General features: G+C 36.0%; 1 non-coding gene across 1 annotated transcript; it reads right to left on the bottom strand.

Moving 5' to 3' along the window:
- Positions 1 to 18,131: 18,131 nt before the first annotated feature.
- Positions 18,132 to 18,238, bottom strand: LOC120068663. The gene has a single exon (XR_005479298.1). It is a non-coding gene; the product is annotated as a small nucleolar RNA R71 (small nucleolar RNA).
- Positions 18,239 to 19,017: the final 779 nt, after the last annotated feature.

Raw genomic sequence — 19,017 nt, 5'->3', positions numbered from 1 at the left:
AATAAGAGATAGGGACCTAGAGATAAGCTCTGTTTGTCAACCTGCATCGTATGCATCCTAGAGATAGGATGATATTATGTAGTCGCCTTATTTGTGTATGTGTTATCCTGGCATCGCATAAATAAGAATAGAGGCTTATGTGTAGGTCCTATAGACTTATCACATATATCGCATGCATTCTAGCATTAGAAGCCATAGCATTCGCATCAAGAGATGGTTTACTATTGTATGCATGTTGCATGGTCGCAAAGCACGAACACATTCTAGGAAGTGTTAGCTGAAACCCTTCTCAAACCGTTCACCGCATATTCATTGCATCTCCTATTTACCAACTCTTTTCAAACTCTGCCACAATTGTTATTTTTCTTCATTAACGTAATCAACAACAAACCAACAATTTCTTTATTTGGTTACCGCAAGGCTTTCATAAAAATTATTAACGCAATCTGTTTTCACAAGTCTCTGTGTTCGACCCTGGACTTAATGAGAAACTCAGTGGAATTTACACTTGGATTCTGCTGAGAAAACTTGAGTGCACAACATAATTTTATCAATGCATATCATTCATAATCCAGTTCATAAAATCGAGCATCAAGTTTTTGGCATCGTTGCCGGGGACTTCGGCAAGATAGAGTGCTAACAGTAATTTTTTTGATTTCTTTGCAGATTCTCAATCTCTGACGAATTACGACCCGGAGATTGAGAGAATTTTTAGACGAAGACTGAGAGACCGCCAACAGCAACCACAATCAGATAAAGAAAAGATGGCAGAGCAGCCTCAAAATGGAGAACCAAACGATAACAATGTCATGGAAAATCCAATTCTTCTGGCCAACGATCGCAATAGACCCATCAGGAACTATGCATCGCCAAACCTCTATGATTTTTCTCCAGGAATCATGAGGCCTGCTCTCGACGGAAGCAGATTCGAAATGAAACCGGTGATGATGTAGATGATCCAGACTGAAGGTCAATTTGGATGAAGGCTTGTCGAGGATCCGCACGCCTACCCCGGAAGCTTTATTGAAATTTGCAATACTTTTGTGTTCCCGAACATCTCTTCTGAAGAAGTTCGACTAACTTTGTTCCCATTTTCTCTCTGTGATCATGCTAGGAAATAGGCATATTCTCTCGAACCGGGAGAGATCACTTCTTGGGAATAGGTCGTGGAGAAGTTCATGAAGAAATACTTTCCACCTACTGAGAACGCCAGACGATGGAAACTGATTACAAATTTTGAACAAGACATGGATGAATCGCTCAACGATGCCTGGGCAAGGTTTAAGAGGTCAGTTAGGGACTTTCCACACAATGGGTTGCCAGACTGCCTCCAGATGGAATTTTTTTTTATCATAGTTCGAATCCTGCTTTGCAGACCGCTGCCAATGCAGCAGCCGCTGGTGGTCTGCTTGATAAAACGTATGACGAGGCGAAGAATATCTTGGATCGTGATAACTTGTAGAAATACAAGTTATTTATATTGTCTTATCTAGAAATTGCGGCCAAAAGAGAATAAATATGCGCCAATTGTATGAAATATTAGCTTCGAAATACAATAATTATAAATTATCGCAATTACACCCACTAAAATCTTTAAGATGGAAGAAAATGAGATTTTACTCTATTTTGCAGGAAACCAAGTCACCGCTTGTGCTCAAGGCTCAAGAAGAACTGATCAACGTATCTCTGTCACAATGCACCCGTCAATCAACAATGAAGAGACGATTAACGCAATGACGGTACAATGCGACAGTCGATCCAGAGCTCACTTACAACTGCATGTGGTAATAAAAACAACACCGCATGCGAACTCACGATTGAAAGATGCAGCTGAGCAACGCGAACGCGGAGGATTGAGACACGTGTACAACTAATGGTTGTGTAGAATTGACAGTTTGATTGCATTACAGAAGGAATAATATCCCTCCATCTTCGAAATTTCCATAACAACAAGTGGGGACCACAAGGCCGGAGTTAAAGAGCCTCACCTATAAATACCCCATAGATTTCAAAGAAAAGATATGCTACTGGATACAAGGTTAATTGCTGCTAAAGTGTTGAGAGGAGAGGCTGAGTTGAGTTCTTAACTGAAGAAATCTGGGAAAAAGACGAGACAAGGCCGAGAGGTGAGTCTCAGCTCTATTCTACCAAATACCCGCTAAGAAGCTCTGTGTTGAGAACCCTACTACCGGCCGAGTAAGCCCGAGAGGGAAGCTCATCCATCCATTTCATCCATCCAATCCGGCAAGCAGATCTCCACTCGAATCGGTGCCAAGATGTTGGCGCTTTGTTGTATCTGTTCTTTTCATCATTGTATTTCACCTTCTTTATCTCTTCATTCACATCATGTATCAAACGCTTAATAGATATATTAAATGTTTCGATTTTTTTTATATCCCATTTTCTGTCTACTTTCGTTCATCTGTTAATCACTTTCTCCATGATGTCTTCCTAATCCCCTGGTAGTTAATATGAATTAAACGAGTACTTAACTTGTGTTAAAGAGATAAATGTGTTTGCTAAGGCATGCTAGATGGCATCTTCACCTGTGAGAACAGAAGTGAAGATGCCATTCTGATCTATCGAGAGAAGGTTAGAAGAATGCGTTAAGTAAAGCGAGTAGTACTTCCAGACATGGAAGCAAGCTTGCGTTCATTACGTTTGTCTTTGTTTTACTACAGACATGTGGGATCGCAGTCGATCACTGAAAGGTGTATGCCAAAAGAAAAGCAGAATCGTACTTATAGCTTCAACGCAATTAAGAAACTTGCGCTGTTTATATTAGTTATCTTTCTCTTTCTGTGTTGTAGATAAGACTTGTCACCGCATTCTCTGTTCTTCGCATAACTTTCATAGCCAGCCTGGACCTCAGCATGTTGTATCATAAGCCTGTATCTTGTATCATCTAGCTTAGGTTTACTATACTTATTTTATTATCGCATTTTTTTTTTTTTTTTGCTGCTTTCCTTTACTTTACTGCAATTTTATATACTTGTACAAAACACTCTTTAAAGATTGAAAAACCTGGTCGCATATATTACAAACATACCACAATAACCTCAAACAGCCCTTGTGTTCGACTTCTGATCACACCGAGAAACTTACGGTGGAATTACACTTGCTTCCAACGTAAGGAAACTTGTGACAATGCATGGTATACTATAAGAACATTCATAATTAACGCATATCTAGAAGTAGTATCGCATCATTTTGAGCATAGCATAACATATCTTTTTAGCATAAATCCTAGCGTTCATCAACAAGTTTATGGTGCCGTTGTCGGGGACTGGTTAACGGTTTATTGTTTGAGCATGTTTGTGGTATTTTGCAGGATAGATCTCTTTGTACTGGTTGTTCAATGCAGAGAGCAGTCTGATGGCTTGTAAGTGCTGGAGTGATCGAGTGACTCTAAGCAGACCCAGAGATCAAGTGTACTATTCACGTAAGAGTTGATTAGGGCCAAAGTAATTGGTGAAAAAGTATGGTTAATGAAGATATGGCACCGACAGGAAACCAAATGGGAAATTTACTAGCGCAATATCCAGTTTTTCTTGGTGCTGACCATAATATCCCTATGAGGGATTATGCGACACCAGATTTTTATAATTTCTCACCAGGAATTTCAAGACCTCTAGTTGAAGGGAATGTAAGCTTTGAGATGAAATCTATTATGCTGCAAATGATTCAGAATGTGGGACAATTTAGAGGATTACAAAGAGAAGACCTACATGCACATCTGACAAATTTCGTAGACATGTGCTGCGCATTCTCCATGCCTGGTGTGACTCAAGAAGGGCTTAAGCTATATCTATTCCTATACACATTGCGGTATGAAGCCAAGAGGTGGGCTCAAGCATTAGAAATGGATGAAATTAATGAATGGGAGCAGTTGATGAACAGATTCTTTCCCCCGTCTGTCAACGCAAAGAGAAGGTGGGACGTTTTGAATTTTGAACAAAAGGGTTACGAAACCTTGAGCATTGCCTGGGTGCGATTTCGGCAGTTAGTGAAGAGTTGTCTGCACATCAGGATTCCCAATAGTATTTTGATGGAAACCTTTTACAATGGCTTAGACCAATCAACGCAAGCAATTGCCGATGCCTCCACAGAAGGGGGATTGATGAATAAATCATATACAGAAGCAAAGAACATATTGGATTGTATCTCGCGACATTCTGATGAGTGGGTTGATACCGAGCTCAAAGTAAAAGGTCGGGAACAAGAGAGAGTAGAAAGTGCTAAAGTGTCAACAGACAAAATGAGCACACTGGTCGATCAAATGACCACAATGACCACAATGACGTCACTCCTCTAGACTGTGGCTAATCAGCAAAAAACTCTTTCTCAAGGAACAACACAAGTTAATGCGTTGACTCACGTAGCTGCAATGGATTGCACTCAATGGGAAGAGAGACATCCAGTAGAAGCCTACCCATGGAATCAACAACCCGTATATGCTGTCTACAATGAATCATTTAGCAACATCCACAACCCTGGTTGGTGGGATCGTCCACTTTTTTGTTTGGATGAGAATCTCGATCAGAAGAGCCATAGTTTTTATCAATTCAGTTATCGAGGGGATCGAGGCAACCCTCCAGTCTTCACTAATCCAGACTGCAGCCCAAGTAATTCTCAAGGTATGCCACCCTGTGACCAACCTTTCTTATATGACACCTCTTGCAGCACCTCATCGCTGGAGACATCGTTAAAACATTATATTGAAAAGAGCGAGGCAATAAGACAAACGCAAGCCGACTCCCTAAAAGAATTAGAAGAACAGTTAGATCAACTTGTGAGGGAATTAAAGAAGACAATGCCTAGTGCACGGCACTGAAACTCAGAAGTAGCAGGGCCCAGGGGTAAAGAACAATGTCATGTAGTGACATTGAGGAGTGGCAAAAAAACAGCCCCTATTATGCCAAAAGCACCAGATGCGGCAACAACACTAGGAGATTTGACTGTTGATGATGACCAGTTGACTAATATTGGAAAACGTACCAATTCAGAAGTAAGCTCATCTTCAAAAGACAACATGGTTTTTTCCCCAATATTGGAAAAAGCACCAATTTAGTTTTTGCCCCAAATGGTTTTTTCCCTTCGGTTGGCTCATTGGGGTGAAACTCTAAGATCTAAAATGAGAAGTCACACTTACGAGAAATTGTTAAGCTCGTTAATGATTTCTTGACCAAATCAATGATGACTGATTGTTATAAGAATAAGAGTTATTTTGGCGTAATAATTGGTTGAGAGTGGCTCAATTCAGTGCAGGGACAACTGACTACCATTTGGTGGCTTTTATCCTAAATCATTGAAGCATCATTGCAAAAAATTAGAAGTTAAAAGGGGTTCATTCAGTTTTTGCTAATTTTGATCAGATGTTTTATATTTATGCTAAAATCTAATGTAGATCAATTTGTTTTTTTTTTTTTTTCAGCAAAAATGTCAAATTTTATTTTTCCATTATTTGCCTCTACTTGTTTTACTGATTTTAATTATACGACTTGGAAAAAACTGATTAAAACTTTTTTCGTGGTTAATGACCTTAACATCATTTTGATTAAGTTATCCTCAAATCCCAATTCCTGATGTATCACGAAATATTTGCGATGCAGACGGAATGTGGATGAATGCTAATGATAAGGTTCGAGTTTACATTTTGGAAAGCATACCTAATGCCTTAGCCAAAAGATTTGAGAGCATGGTCACTACACATCGAATCATGCAATCAATGCAAGAATTGTTTGAGCGAAATTTCTCACAATTCAAGCAAAGTGGGGTTAATGACGATGAAACCAGTAATGTCCTCTCCCTAGATAAACTCCAGTCCATATTGGATGTTAAGGGTCTAATAGAGAAAGCATATGTTGCTGAATCTAGTGAAGTTAATTAACAAGGATTATCCTCTGAGATGAAACTTGGAGTTTATGATATGGGTTATGGAGCTTATCCAACTACTCTCCAAAAAAGAAAGAACTCCAAAGAAAATAAATCTGATTTTATGTTGATTCTACCTGGATAGTTGATTCAGGAGCTACTAATCACGTATGTAGATACAACCCGCTTTGTAGATTTTACAAGTATTGTAAAGTGCTACAAATGAAATGATCTTGATCATTCATGTTGAGACATGTGAGCGGGGGTACCATGAAATGATTTTTCTCATTATATAACTCTATTAATAATAGAGACTTACATTTCACCAAGATGGTCATATGTGATATGATCTGAATCTTGAGTGACTTATGAACTCTTGTCTATGAAGACGACCCTTTGATTTGTATGAGTGAGAGTGGCCAAATCGTCGACTCAATATGCCTACCATTTTCGGATTCACATGATTGGGGAGTTAGGAACATAGCTACATAAGACGGAATTTACTTCTTCCTTGATGTCAAGCTAAGTACATAAACTGCTCCCTTAGGACTGATTCCGAGGCTTGAACAATGTGGCCACACCTTCTCTTCGCCCAAGAGGGATTTGGTCATAGTTGGACTATGGCTTATTGTTCATTAGAGGGATCAGTGGTACTTAAGAAGTTAGATGTAACTATAGGGGAAAATGCGGTAATTTTGACCATGCTATAATTACGAGCAATTTGGGAAGGATCATCGCACTGTTAACACTCTCTCCATTCACCTTGATATTGACCTATACAAACACCACACGCAGGGGGACACAAGCAAAAATTCTTCAAGACCAAGTATAGGTCTCATGGTGTGAACTTTTAAGGAGAAACGTGATAGAAAAGATGAAGTATCATATACCTCATTTCCTCCAACTGAGTTTTTTTATCTAGAGTTAATTAACATAGAAAAAATACGGCTAATTATTTTTACTAAGTCATTGTTTACTTTGCCCAATGGAACATTTACTTTTGATAGTTAAATAATATTGATTATTGTTCATTAAATGATTTAATAAACTTTAATCAATCATTGCATTTTTTGTAACAAATTTATCTAATTCACTTTCCAGATCAGTTCCCAAGTAGGGGTATTCTGTTTCTGTCAGCTTAAATACCCCAGCCTAGATAGAACCGACCTTAGACAAATGTCCCTTAGATACATTTGTTACAAATTTAATCTTTTAATATTAACCAATTTAATCCTATTAAATTGATTAAAAGATTAAACCTATTTCTAATCTTACTAGAAATAATGTGATCATAGGTATAAAGTTAATCATATTTTAAACTATTTAACAAAAATGATTTTTAACCTATGTAAGCATGTAATTCTTTATTATAGGTTTTAATTTCTAATTTCATTTACTTATAATTATTATAAAGAATAAATGTAATAAAGTAAAACCAAAGATTGCATTCAATGATATACTTTGTAAGAATATAATATTTATAAATTACCTAAAGTAATGTCATGCTTCATGCAATCTCATTTTCATTATTTAACATACATAACATTTATATACTAAAGTGATGAAAAATATTAACAACATACATCCATACTGACAACATATTATAACCCTTATAATACAAATGATGCATGATAATATTATTAATGCATGCATTCATATATTACAACTCTTATATTATATGATGTATGAGCATGCTATTAATTAAAACATGCAACTATATTATAACATTTATAATAATCATGATGCATAAATAATGCATAACCTATGGTGAGATTTTCTCTATATGACATACATGATGACATATATAATAAAATAAATCATACATTCAATGCATAATTAAAAAACAAAACACACATTTTAGATTGGCATTGACTTCCTAACGATTAATTAAATGAATATAACATTTATATTAATTTAATTAATTAAAAAACTAATTATTACAATGACAATTAAAGAAATTATGTTGTGAACTACCTAGGAAGAGCCAAACCGCTTGCAAACAGAACCGTGAACCACGAACCGCTGACGAACCAACTCCATCGTGCATCCTTCGTGTCTTGGAGTATCACGATGCTATGGGAATTTTTCTGTTTGCCTCGCGTCGGAATGTCGTAGTACAAGGGTATAGCGCCGTGATGCTACTGTACAGAAAGCTTTTGTACATCGCTTTTTTGCTATGATTTTCCTTCATTTTGTCCCTGAAACCTCTAATTTTTTGCCGAAATGCAACATGAATGACCTAGACTATGAATTTACAGATTCTATTGCTATTAACACCACAAAAAAAAAAAAAAAAAACATGCCCTTACATACAAAATTTGTAAAATAAACAGCCAAAAACTAAAAGTCAATCCCGAAAACATCCATAATGTAAAATCCCACATTCATCACATAAATGAAATAATTAAATAGAACCCACCATAACTGTAACAACCCAGATTTGTACGCATATACTACAAGAAATTAAATATTGAAATTTATTGGATGATAAATATAAATACCCTAACCTTAATTTAGGAAGCAGAGAAACAATTAAAATAAAAATAATAAAAATAAATTAATTAAATAAATAAATAAATAAATAAATAAATAAATAAAAATAATATAATAATAAATAAATAAAAATAAAAATAAAAGAAAATTGGAAAGAACGAAGGTGGAGAGAGCGAGACTCTAATTGAATGATAAATAAATAAATAAATAAGTAAATTGGAGAGAGAGAAGGATGGAGAGAGCGAGATTGAAGAGAAAATTAGAGAAAGCGAGAATGGAGAGAACGAGATTCATGGAGAGAACAATATTTAAAGAGAAAGTTGGAGAAAGCGAGAGTAGAGAGAGCGAGATTGAAGGAAAATTGGAGAGAGCGAGAATTGCAGCGAGAAAACTAGAGAGAGTGAGATACTGAGAAGAGAATTGCGCGATCGAAGAGGGAATTGGAGAGCGAGAAACTCCAGCGAGCAAGGCTAGCAAGATTGAGGCTGGCGAGAGTAGAGAAAGTGAGATCCCTGGAGAGAGCGAGATTGAAGGAAAAATCGGAGAGAGCGAGAATTGTAGCGAGAAAGCTGAGAGCAGCGAAAGCGAGAGCGAGAGCGGAAGTCACGAGAGCCAAACCAGCGAGAAAGCTGGAGAGAGCGAGATTCTAAGAACAAAGAGAGCGAGATTTGGATAGGAGCGTGGATTATGCATTGAATTTGGCTACGATCATATAGATTATACATAGAAAAACCCTAAAATTGAATACAAACAAAGAATGATGACGTAAGGGCAAACGTTAGCCAAGATTAGGTGTCTTATTGAGAGGAATCCTTAAACCCTAAGTAATTCTAAAGAAGCCACCTGTAGGATGATTTGTCACACTAAGAAGAGCTAAAAACTACTATGAATAAGACCCTTTGTCGAAGATTTAACCCATTCTCAAACAAATCTCAGTAACAAAGAATCGTGTGAGTGAGGAAGTTCTGTGAGGCTAAGAGAGAAAAAAGCTTGGGTAAGGTGCTGCCCAAATTTCCTTTTAGTTTAAAAAGGGAAAGCTCTACTGATCAAATCATAAAGAATAATAAGGAATAATTATATCACCGTAAAGGTAAGTAGTTTATCTCACCCTCTCTTTAAATGTTCTAGGGTAGTGTACCTTTATTATGTTGCATAGTTATGTTCATTGTTATATTGCATTATATGTTTAGAACACGTTTCTCTACAAGGGACCCCATGCATGATGTTTGTTCACGATTACGTTAAAATCAAGTTTTAATTAGGTGTAAGTTATGCTTCCAGTCTAATCTTACGTTTATGTTAAATGGTTGATGTTGGATGCGACTCTGGCCCTACTGACTGCATGACCTGCTAATCATCAGATGGGTTAGTTTCCGCTTAAGTCCTCATCTTCCTATCAGGGCGGAGAAATTTATGAGCTGACAGGGTATGTATGGTTACACCCCTCTAGTCTAATCTTACGTTTATGTTAATGGTTGATGTTGGATGCGACTCTGGCCCTACTGACTGCATGACCCGCTAATCATCAGATGGGTTCGTTTCCGCTTAAGTCCTCATCTTCCTATCAGGGCGGAGAAATTTACGGGCTGGCAGGGTATGTATGGTTGCACCCCTCTAGTCCAATATTACGTTTATGCTAATGGTTGATGTTGGATGCGACTTTGGCCCTACTGACTGCATGACCCGCTAATCAACAGATGGGTTAGTTTTCGCTTAATTCCTATCTCTATCAGGGCGGAGAGATTTATGTTGGAAGCATAACCGACCACCACATGTTATTATACATTTTCGGTCCCGAGTATATGTTTTCATGACATGTTGCTTGTTATTGTGCATTTGTCACTAATCTATGTGAGAACTACTTACTGGTATATTATATACTCATCCTATATTTTTACAAGACTTTGTAGGTAAGGATACAGCGTAAATGGCAGAATTGAACGTCGCTCAAATGGCCAACCATCAAACTCACTATCATAGGCATATGCATTTTGTACCACCACGCAAATATTTTATGGATTCTGGTGTTTTGATAAATAAACTTTTTATATAGCTTTTCTATCTAATTAATAAAAAAATTAGATATGTTCTTTGAAATTTTCACCAAAACTCATTTCATGATAGAAAAGTCTAAGTATGCAGTTCGTAGCGGTCGTATCATAATGTGTAAGAATCCGGTCGTTATAGTTTTGGTATCAGAGTGTTTGGGCCAAATAGGCTTTATTGCATTAGAAGAGTCGTGGTGTTTGATGGTTCGGCCTGTTAAGTTATGCCCATAGCCATGCCAAATACGCTGGTAAGTGGAATTTTCAAACGAGTAATTTAGTAAATAATTTAGTAAACATAAGGTATGAGTTAAAAAAAATTAAAAAAATTAAATTAGATTGCTTCCTTATTATGAAAATAAAATGTGTGCACCAGATGCCACCACAAAGGGCTCCAACACGACGAGGCAGACCCCGAAGTGAATCCACAAGGGATCAAAATCAAGGACATGGATGACGCTTTATGTGTTACTTACACCAGAGGCGCTATAACTACTAATACAAAATACGAGTAATGGAAACACAATCTCGTCCACCACACCAACAACCAACGATACAAATGACTCAAAGATCATTCGAGAATTCAGGAAGTTCAACCCTTCAACATTTGATGGATTATCTGTTGATCCAATTATAGCGGAGAATTGGATAACAGAACTAGAAACTATTTTCCGCCATATGAACATCCCAGAAGAACAGAAAGTAAATTGTGCCACCTTCATGTTAAGAGACGATGCAAAGTTCTGGTGGGAATCCACACAAAGAACAATCAAAGGTACAATCTCATGGCAGCAATTCAATCAGGCTTTTTACAACAAGTATTTCCCTTTGACAATGAGATATCAAAAGGAAGTGGAATTTCTTAATCTTCGTCAAGAAAAATATGTCAGTGGCGGAGTATGAACGAAAATTTGATTGCTTGTCTCACTTTGTTCCTCGACTAGTGGACACAGAAGAGAAGAAGATGGAAAGGTTTGTTTGGGGATTAAGAGAAGGCATTCGAGGCATTGTTACTGTTTTCCGACACAAAAAGTATGCCCTTGCCCTCGAGTCGGCCTTACTCATGGAAGTAGATCTTGCTGCCAAAACCTCAACTTTAGAACGAGGATTCATGCCAAATCAAAAGAGGAAATTCACCCAACAAGGCTTCCAACGTTCATAACGGCAAGCAAAAATTTCCCAAAGCACTCAGGGCATACAGTCACAACAAGAGAGCCGAACATTCACATATTCTAAGTGTAGAAATTGTGGAAAACACCATCAGGGGCAATGTTTTCGGAACATAAGGGTGTGTTTCAACTGCGGCTAGACAGGTCACTATACAAAGGCTTGCCCAAAGTTCATCAACCAAGTATCAACTGCCCAGACCACCCAGCCTACTAGTAACAAGGTTACCCAACAACAGANAAATTAAAAATTGAAATAAAATAAAATAAAAATAATTCTACTTTAATTAATAATATATAATTATATAATAACCACCTTACTATATAATTTATACTTCACTATATGTTATATCTAATATAACATATAATCTATAGTTTATATTATATTAAATATAATATAACCTATAGTTTGTAATTCTTTCATTAAACCTATAATATCTAATATCAATCAAATTCATATTAAATTTAACCTATAATTTCCATATGAATCCTATTCATATATTTAATATTTGAATCATATTCAAATAATTATTCCTTTCAAAATAAACTTTACATTGTGATGTATCAAAAACATTAATTAATTATATCACATATAATTAATTTATATTAAGTATATCATATATAATTAATTCTCTCAATTAATTTGAACAATTCAAATTAACCCAAAATTAGTTTGATTCTCATTAATCCCAATTGAGCTAGCGAGGGGAACTTATGGACCTATAGATTAAAGATCCAATGGTACATAGATAATTAATTAAATCCTTTAATTGAATTACCCAACTTCTATTAATTGTCAGTCACTTCACTAAAGATCGACAGCTGCACTCTTCGTACTACAAATATATTTCTATCTCTATTGGATATAAAAAATCAATGGTGCATTGACCATTCACAAATTGCTCCCAAGTACAGCTAGGCCAAAACTACAGTTTTGCCCCTATAGATACATTTAACTCCTTAAGTATCACTGATCCCTCTAATGAACAATAAGTCGTAGTCCAACTATGATCAAACCTCTCTTCGGAGGGACTGTGGCGCCACATTGATCACACCTTGGAATCAACCCTTAAGGGAGCAATTTATCAACTTTCTCTAACCATAAAGAATGAGTGACTTTCTTTTTGTGTAGTTATGTTCCCAGCTTCTTAAGTAGAAGAATCCTTAAAATGATAGGCTTATTGAATTAGCAACACTGGCCGCTCACACCATGCAGTTCAAAGGACCGCATTCAAAGGGAGGAATTCACAACTCAATCAGGATTCAGATCAAGTCACCTATAGTCATCCTGGTGAAATGTAAGTCTTTTCTATTAATAGTGTTATATAGTGAACTAGTCATTTCGTGATCCAGTCTTATACAAACTCTTTGTAAAGAAAATCCTCGCTCACATGTCTCCACATGAGTGATCAGGATCAGATCATTTGTAGTACTTTACAACAATTGTAACATCTACAAAGCGGCCCAACCTTATCTATTTATTACAGACCATTTAAATTGTCTCTTAAACATGATTCACATGTATGTCTCCACATACGTGTTTAAGTTACAGAAGACAACCTTTGATCTTAATTTATTGGTTTTTCCGGTTAATGCTACTAAATGTCAAATAAAACAACACTTATATATTAAATAAATAAAGGTATATTACAATTACAAACTACAGACGAGGAGATTTAGGGCATCAACCCTAACATTTTCAACTTCAGTCTCATACTCTTTCAACTTTTTAAGAGTTTCAGACTTGTGTTACATTAGGTAAAGATAACCATATCTAAAATAATCACCTATAAAGGAAATGAAATATTCAAACTCTCCTCTGGCTTTAACATTTATCGGACCACGAAGGTTTGAATGTATAAGCTCCAAGGTTTCTTTTGTTGTATAACCTTTTCCAATAAAACGTCTTTTAGTCATTTTTCCCTCAAGGCATGATTCACATTCTGGTAAAGTGTCAATTTCTAATTCATTTGGAATTTCACTATTTACCGATCTCTCAAACATATTGAGATTAATGTGACCTATACGTAGATGCCAAAGATAGGTATTATTTTGAGGAGAAATTCTTAGTCTTTTAAACTATGAAGTTGTTGTTTTGGACAATTCAATATTAAGAAGTGTTTTATATGCTAACGGCCTTAGCACATATAAGTTGCTTTCTAAACTAGCTCAACATATCTCAAACTCATTTCTTGAAATAAACACTATATTACCAAGAAATTAAACATTAAAAAAATGCTCAACCAGGCAATAAACTGAAATAAGATTCCTCTTAATTTTAGAAATTAAATAGTTGTTATCCAATGACGATTAACAATTCTTGCTAAAAAATAACTTTACACTCCCTATAGCTATAGTTGAGACTACCTCCCCAGTCCCTACTTTTATTGTTATTTCTTCAGCCTCTAACTATTTCCAAAAATTAGGTTCCTAAAATGAAGAACAAATATGATTAGTGGCACTTAGATCAAGTATCCAGCCAGAATGATCATTCTACACTAAGCATGTTTCCAAAACAAGTAAATAAGATTTACCTATTTTGGACTTATTTCTTTCAGTCAGGAAGTCTTCTATAAAAACTCCATTCATTTTAGCAAAATTAATGTGGACCATCATACTGAAAACATGTTCCCAAACAAATGTTCCCGCTTCCAATCTTGCATTGTGAATGAGCTTGAGTATCTTATGCAAAGACTTCATCATCTCATGAGTAGTCTACATTAGCTTAAGCATCTCAACTAAGACATTAGGTATACTTGCAAAGATGTGAATTCAGGCTTCATGATTAGCCTTCCTCCAGTTTTCATAAGCCTTACAAATATTTCGTTCAGCATTTGGACCAAGGGTTTGGTGACGTTCCTCATATAAGACGAATTATAGATCATTAACCATTAACTTTAATTAATGTTTTCCATGTTTTGTAATGATTAGTAGTTAATAATTTGGAAGCCAATAAGGAAATAATTGAATTTGACGTATTTGCTGAAATAAAAAAAAATCATTTATAATAAAAATCTTGTATAAGCCTCAAAACAAATCCAATCAAATTTTAGCAAACACAGTAATGAACTCCAATCATTTATTTTATAATGATATTTCAGTGATTTAGAATAAAATTCATCATACGACAATCAGTTACTCCTTCACTCAATTAAGACATTTTCAACCAAATATTACACCAGAATAACTCTTATTCTTATAACATTTAGTTACCATTTATTTGGTCATAATTTTATTAACCACCTTAATGAATTCTTGTAAGTGTAATCTAACATTTTGGAATTTATAATCTTTGCCCCAACAAGTCTGTCGTAAGGAAGAACATTATTGAGTAACAAAAATCATAATCCTATGTTTTTCAAGAGTCAACCTTAATATTGACTCATGCAAACATCATCTGTAGGAAGACACATTAATGGTGCCTTGAGGCAAAGCATGAATCTCACAATGTCAACTAATGATGGAGACCGCGAGATATGCTGACAGACTTCTCTCTTCCACTTACTATAAATACTTTCTGTAATTCAACTTGATATTGATCCATGCAAACACCATCCATAGAGATGCATCAAGGCGCCTTGAGGCCTAACATGAATCTCAAAGTGTGAATTACCAGAGAACATAGAAGAATCAGACATATCATATATATCATTATCTCCCAGTAAGTATTTAAAAACTTAGGATTTATTACTTAGGTAAATCAAGCTAAACAATTTATCTAAAACTTTTGTTAAACTTGCCCAATATAACTCTTATACCAGATAGTTTAACAATACCCGATTTTCATTGATTAAACACTTTAATAAATTTAATAATCTATTGCATCCTTATAAAATATATGACTAATTCACTTTCCAAGTCGATTCTCAGGTAAGGTTATTTCGTTTCTATTAGTTTAAGTACTCCAATCCTAGACAAACATTTCTTAGACAAACGTCCCTTATAGGCAAATATTTTGTAAAATTAACCTTTTATTGACTTCAATTTAATCCTATTAAAAAGAAATATTTTAATCCTATTAAGAAGAAATAAAAGATTAACCTATTCTTATCATATTAGAAATATTTTTAACAAAAGCCGAAGCGAATTAATTTTAAATCCTTTAAAATTAATTAGACCTTATGTTTGCATGCAACTCTTTGTTATATATTTTAATCTATTGCTTTAAACTTATAAATCTCATAAATTAATGAATTATTAAAACCTATAACATGCATTCTAATGACAATAAATAAATATAACAATTATATTTACTAAGTAATGTCATGCTCAATGCATCTCCATTTTCATCATATAATATATCATTTTTATTGATCTCTAATGAAATTCATACATATCCATCATACAATATCACACTTATTTTAAAGTATGATGCATGGATATGCTTAATAATGTATGCAATCATATAATATAACATTTATATTAGTTATGATGCATGTGCATGCTTATAAGATCATGCAATTATATAATATAACATTTATATTAAATATGATGCATGAAACATGTTTATCCTAAAGTAGAATTTTAATCTATATGACATGCATTATGCAAAATACTTTAGTTTAATCAAACATCACATGTATGAATTAAATTAAAGATCGCATGTATGAATTAAATTAAACAGTAAAATAAACCGAATTTGGCATCCCTAAAATAATTAATCAAATTAGTATAATCATACCATATTAATTTAATTAATAAAAAGGAAAATTACATTAATTTCCAAAAAAAAAAAAACGAAAAACTACTTGTACCAAGAGTTAAACCCCCAACTTGCTGCAATCATGCCGGCACACCTCCAACCATCCAAGCACCCAACACCGTATTGTACCAAAGATGCGCTTTTATTTATTTAAACTCCGTGCATCAGTATAATGGAGGGCACCGCAGCACTGGGCGACAACACTGCGACGCTCTGGCCTCTATGCCGTAGCACCACCTGGAGCACCTCAACGCTTCGGCACAGAAACCATTTTTCTTCTTCGATTTTCATCTGTCTTGCTCTGTTCTTGCTTTCCTTCTTCAGCAACACTTGCTAAAGACTAAGATATGGACTTACAGACCCGATAGCAAAAATTAAAGACCCAAAACAATGAAACCTTACATCTTTAATCCCATTAAAGCATAAATCTAACTGCCAAAACTCGTAATTATCTATTTCGCAAAATCCGACATTCAAAATGTAGAATTTCACCCATCTATGCAGTAATGTGTATGCGGCGGTTTGAATAAAAGAATGGAAGGGATGTTGCTAAGTTAATCCTACTCCTACTCCTATCTAACAGAAAACACAATGAGAATATGCATGAAAGGTAGAGATACGACAAACTTTGACATGAAATAAATGTATGGGAAAATAGGTAAAATGCGAAGATGATTTCATTGCAATACTTAAGAGTGACCGCAAGGGCAACCTTAGTCAACGTAAGCCATGCAATCATGCTACACACACTAAAAGCCTAAATCTAGGACGTATGCGGTGTGTATGAATAAATGTCGAAATGACCACATACCGCCACCATATCCTACTTCCTAGACGCAGCCATTGTCCTCTCCGCAGGGTGCATACGTGATAACGGGCAGAAATGCCCGTTATCATAATGCCAAGTTCTTAAACAATGTAGGATTGCATTGATGAAATATGTTAACTTGCATCCATTAAGCATCGTTTTCTTGATATTGCGGTCACATGTGTTCAGCGCATTAGAATAGTTGATTTTTGTATTTTTGTGCAAAATATATGTTAACACTATGCAAAGATTGCGATCATAGGAATTCATTGGTCGATCGCAACTTCACCGCAAGGCTACGTTGATTGTGTTTGCAAACATTCGCCCGAGAAGGATCGTCGCTACTTGGTCAGCGCAACTTGGTGGGCGCATCTAGGTGAAAGGCCAATCAAGCAAGATAGGACAGAAAGCTGATGACAATCGAATCCAAATTAAGTTGACAGCCGATAACGGTCACAAAGTACATTCAGCTTTATCGGTAACAATTATCCGGTGCATCAGTCAGGAATTAAAATTGTCCCATCTATTCAACCAGGAGAGAGAAGCCGCCATTCACCATGGATGCTTTATAAATACCAAGGGCATTCTTCAGAGAAGGGGTTAACCAGTTGATTAGTTCACTGTTTTTACAAACTTTAGTTCAACAAGTTCACGCCTCTATTGGCAAACGATCACAATAGCCCATTAGAAACTATGCATCACCAAACCTTTATGATTTCTCTCCGAGAATCATGAGGCCTGCCCTCGACGGAAGCAGATTGGAAATGAAACCAGTGATGCTGCAAATGATCCAGACTGCAGGTCAATTTAGAGGAAGGCGTGGCGAGGACCCGCATGCTCACCTCGAAAGTTTTATTGAAATCTGCAATACTTTTGTGTTCCTAAACATCTTTGTTGAAGAAGTTCGACTAATGTTATTCCCATTTTCTCTCTGTGATCAGGCTAGGAAATGGGCATATTATCTCGAGCTGGGAGAGATCACTTATTGGGAACAGATGGTGGAAAAATTTATGAAGAAGTATTTTCCGCCTACCGAGAATGCAAGACGAAGTAAACTGATTACAAATTTTGAACAAGACATGGACGAATCGCTCAGCGATGCTTGGGCGAGGTTTAAAAGGTTGGTCCAGGATTGTCCACATAATGGGTTACCAGACTGCCTTCAAATGGAGATTTTCTATCATGGTTTAAATCCCGCTTCGCAGACCGCTGCCAATGCGGCAGCTGCTAGTGGTCTGCTCGACAAAACATATGATGAGGCGAAGAATATCTTGGATCACATCTCTAAGAACATGAAGATTGGAGAGAGAGTGACCAGAGATTGAGACTAAAAGACTCTAACAAAAACAACAGTGCTATTGTTTCATTACAAAACCAAATGAACGCAATGATGAATTTGTCCAAGGATTGGCGATCAGCAGCCCAACACTGCAAGATGGGCAAATCAATGCAATCAGTCAAAACACCGCAAGGTGTGCGACTTGCGGTGATGGGCATGCGATAGAAGATTGCCCGAAAAATCCACAATCTATATACTTTGTAAAGAATAATCCCTTTTCAAACACCTACAACCTCGGGTAGAGAAACCACCCCAATTTTGCTTGGAAGAATCAATAAAAAAAATTTCAACCTGTGGCGCAAAAAAAAGGGCCACCAATGTTCTTCCCTCGCAAAAACGATCAACCGAGCAATCAAGCAAGTAGCTCACAACAACCACCGCAATCCTCTTCTTTGGAGACCCTATTGAAGTAATATATAGAGAAAAATGAAACTGTGCTTCAAAGTCAGGCAACGTTCGTTCGCAATCTCGAATTACAGATGGGCAAGGTTACGAGTAAGTAGAAAAGTAGACCACAAAGGGCTCTGCCAAGTTTAACTAAACTTCCACGCAACCCGGGGGGATCAGGTAAGAAGCAATGTCAGGTTGTG

The sequence above is a fragment of the Benincasa hispida genome, chromosome 12 (assembly GCF_009727055.1).
Source record: "Benincasa hispida cultivar B227 chromosome 12, ASM972705v1, whole genome shotgun sequence".
Taxonomy (NCBI): domain Eukaryota; kingdom Viridiplantae; phylum Streptophyta; class Magnoliopsida; order Cucurbitales; family Cucurbitaceae; genus Benincasa; species Benincasa hispida.
This window is presented reverse-complemented; position numbering and strand designations above follow the sequence as displayed.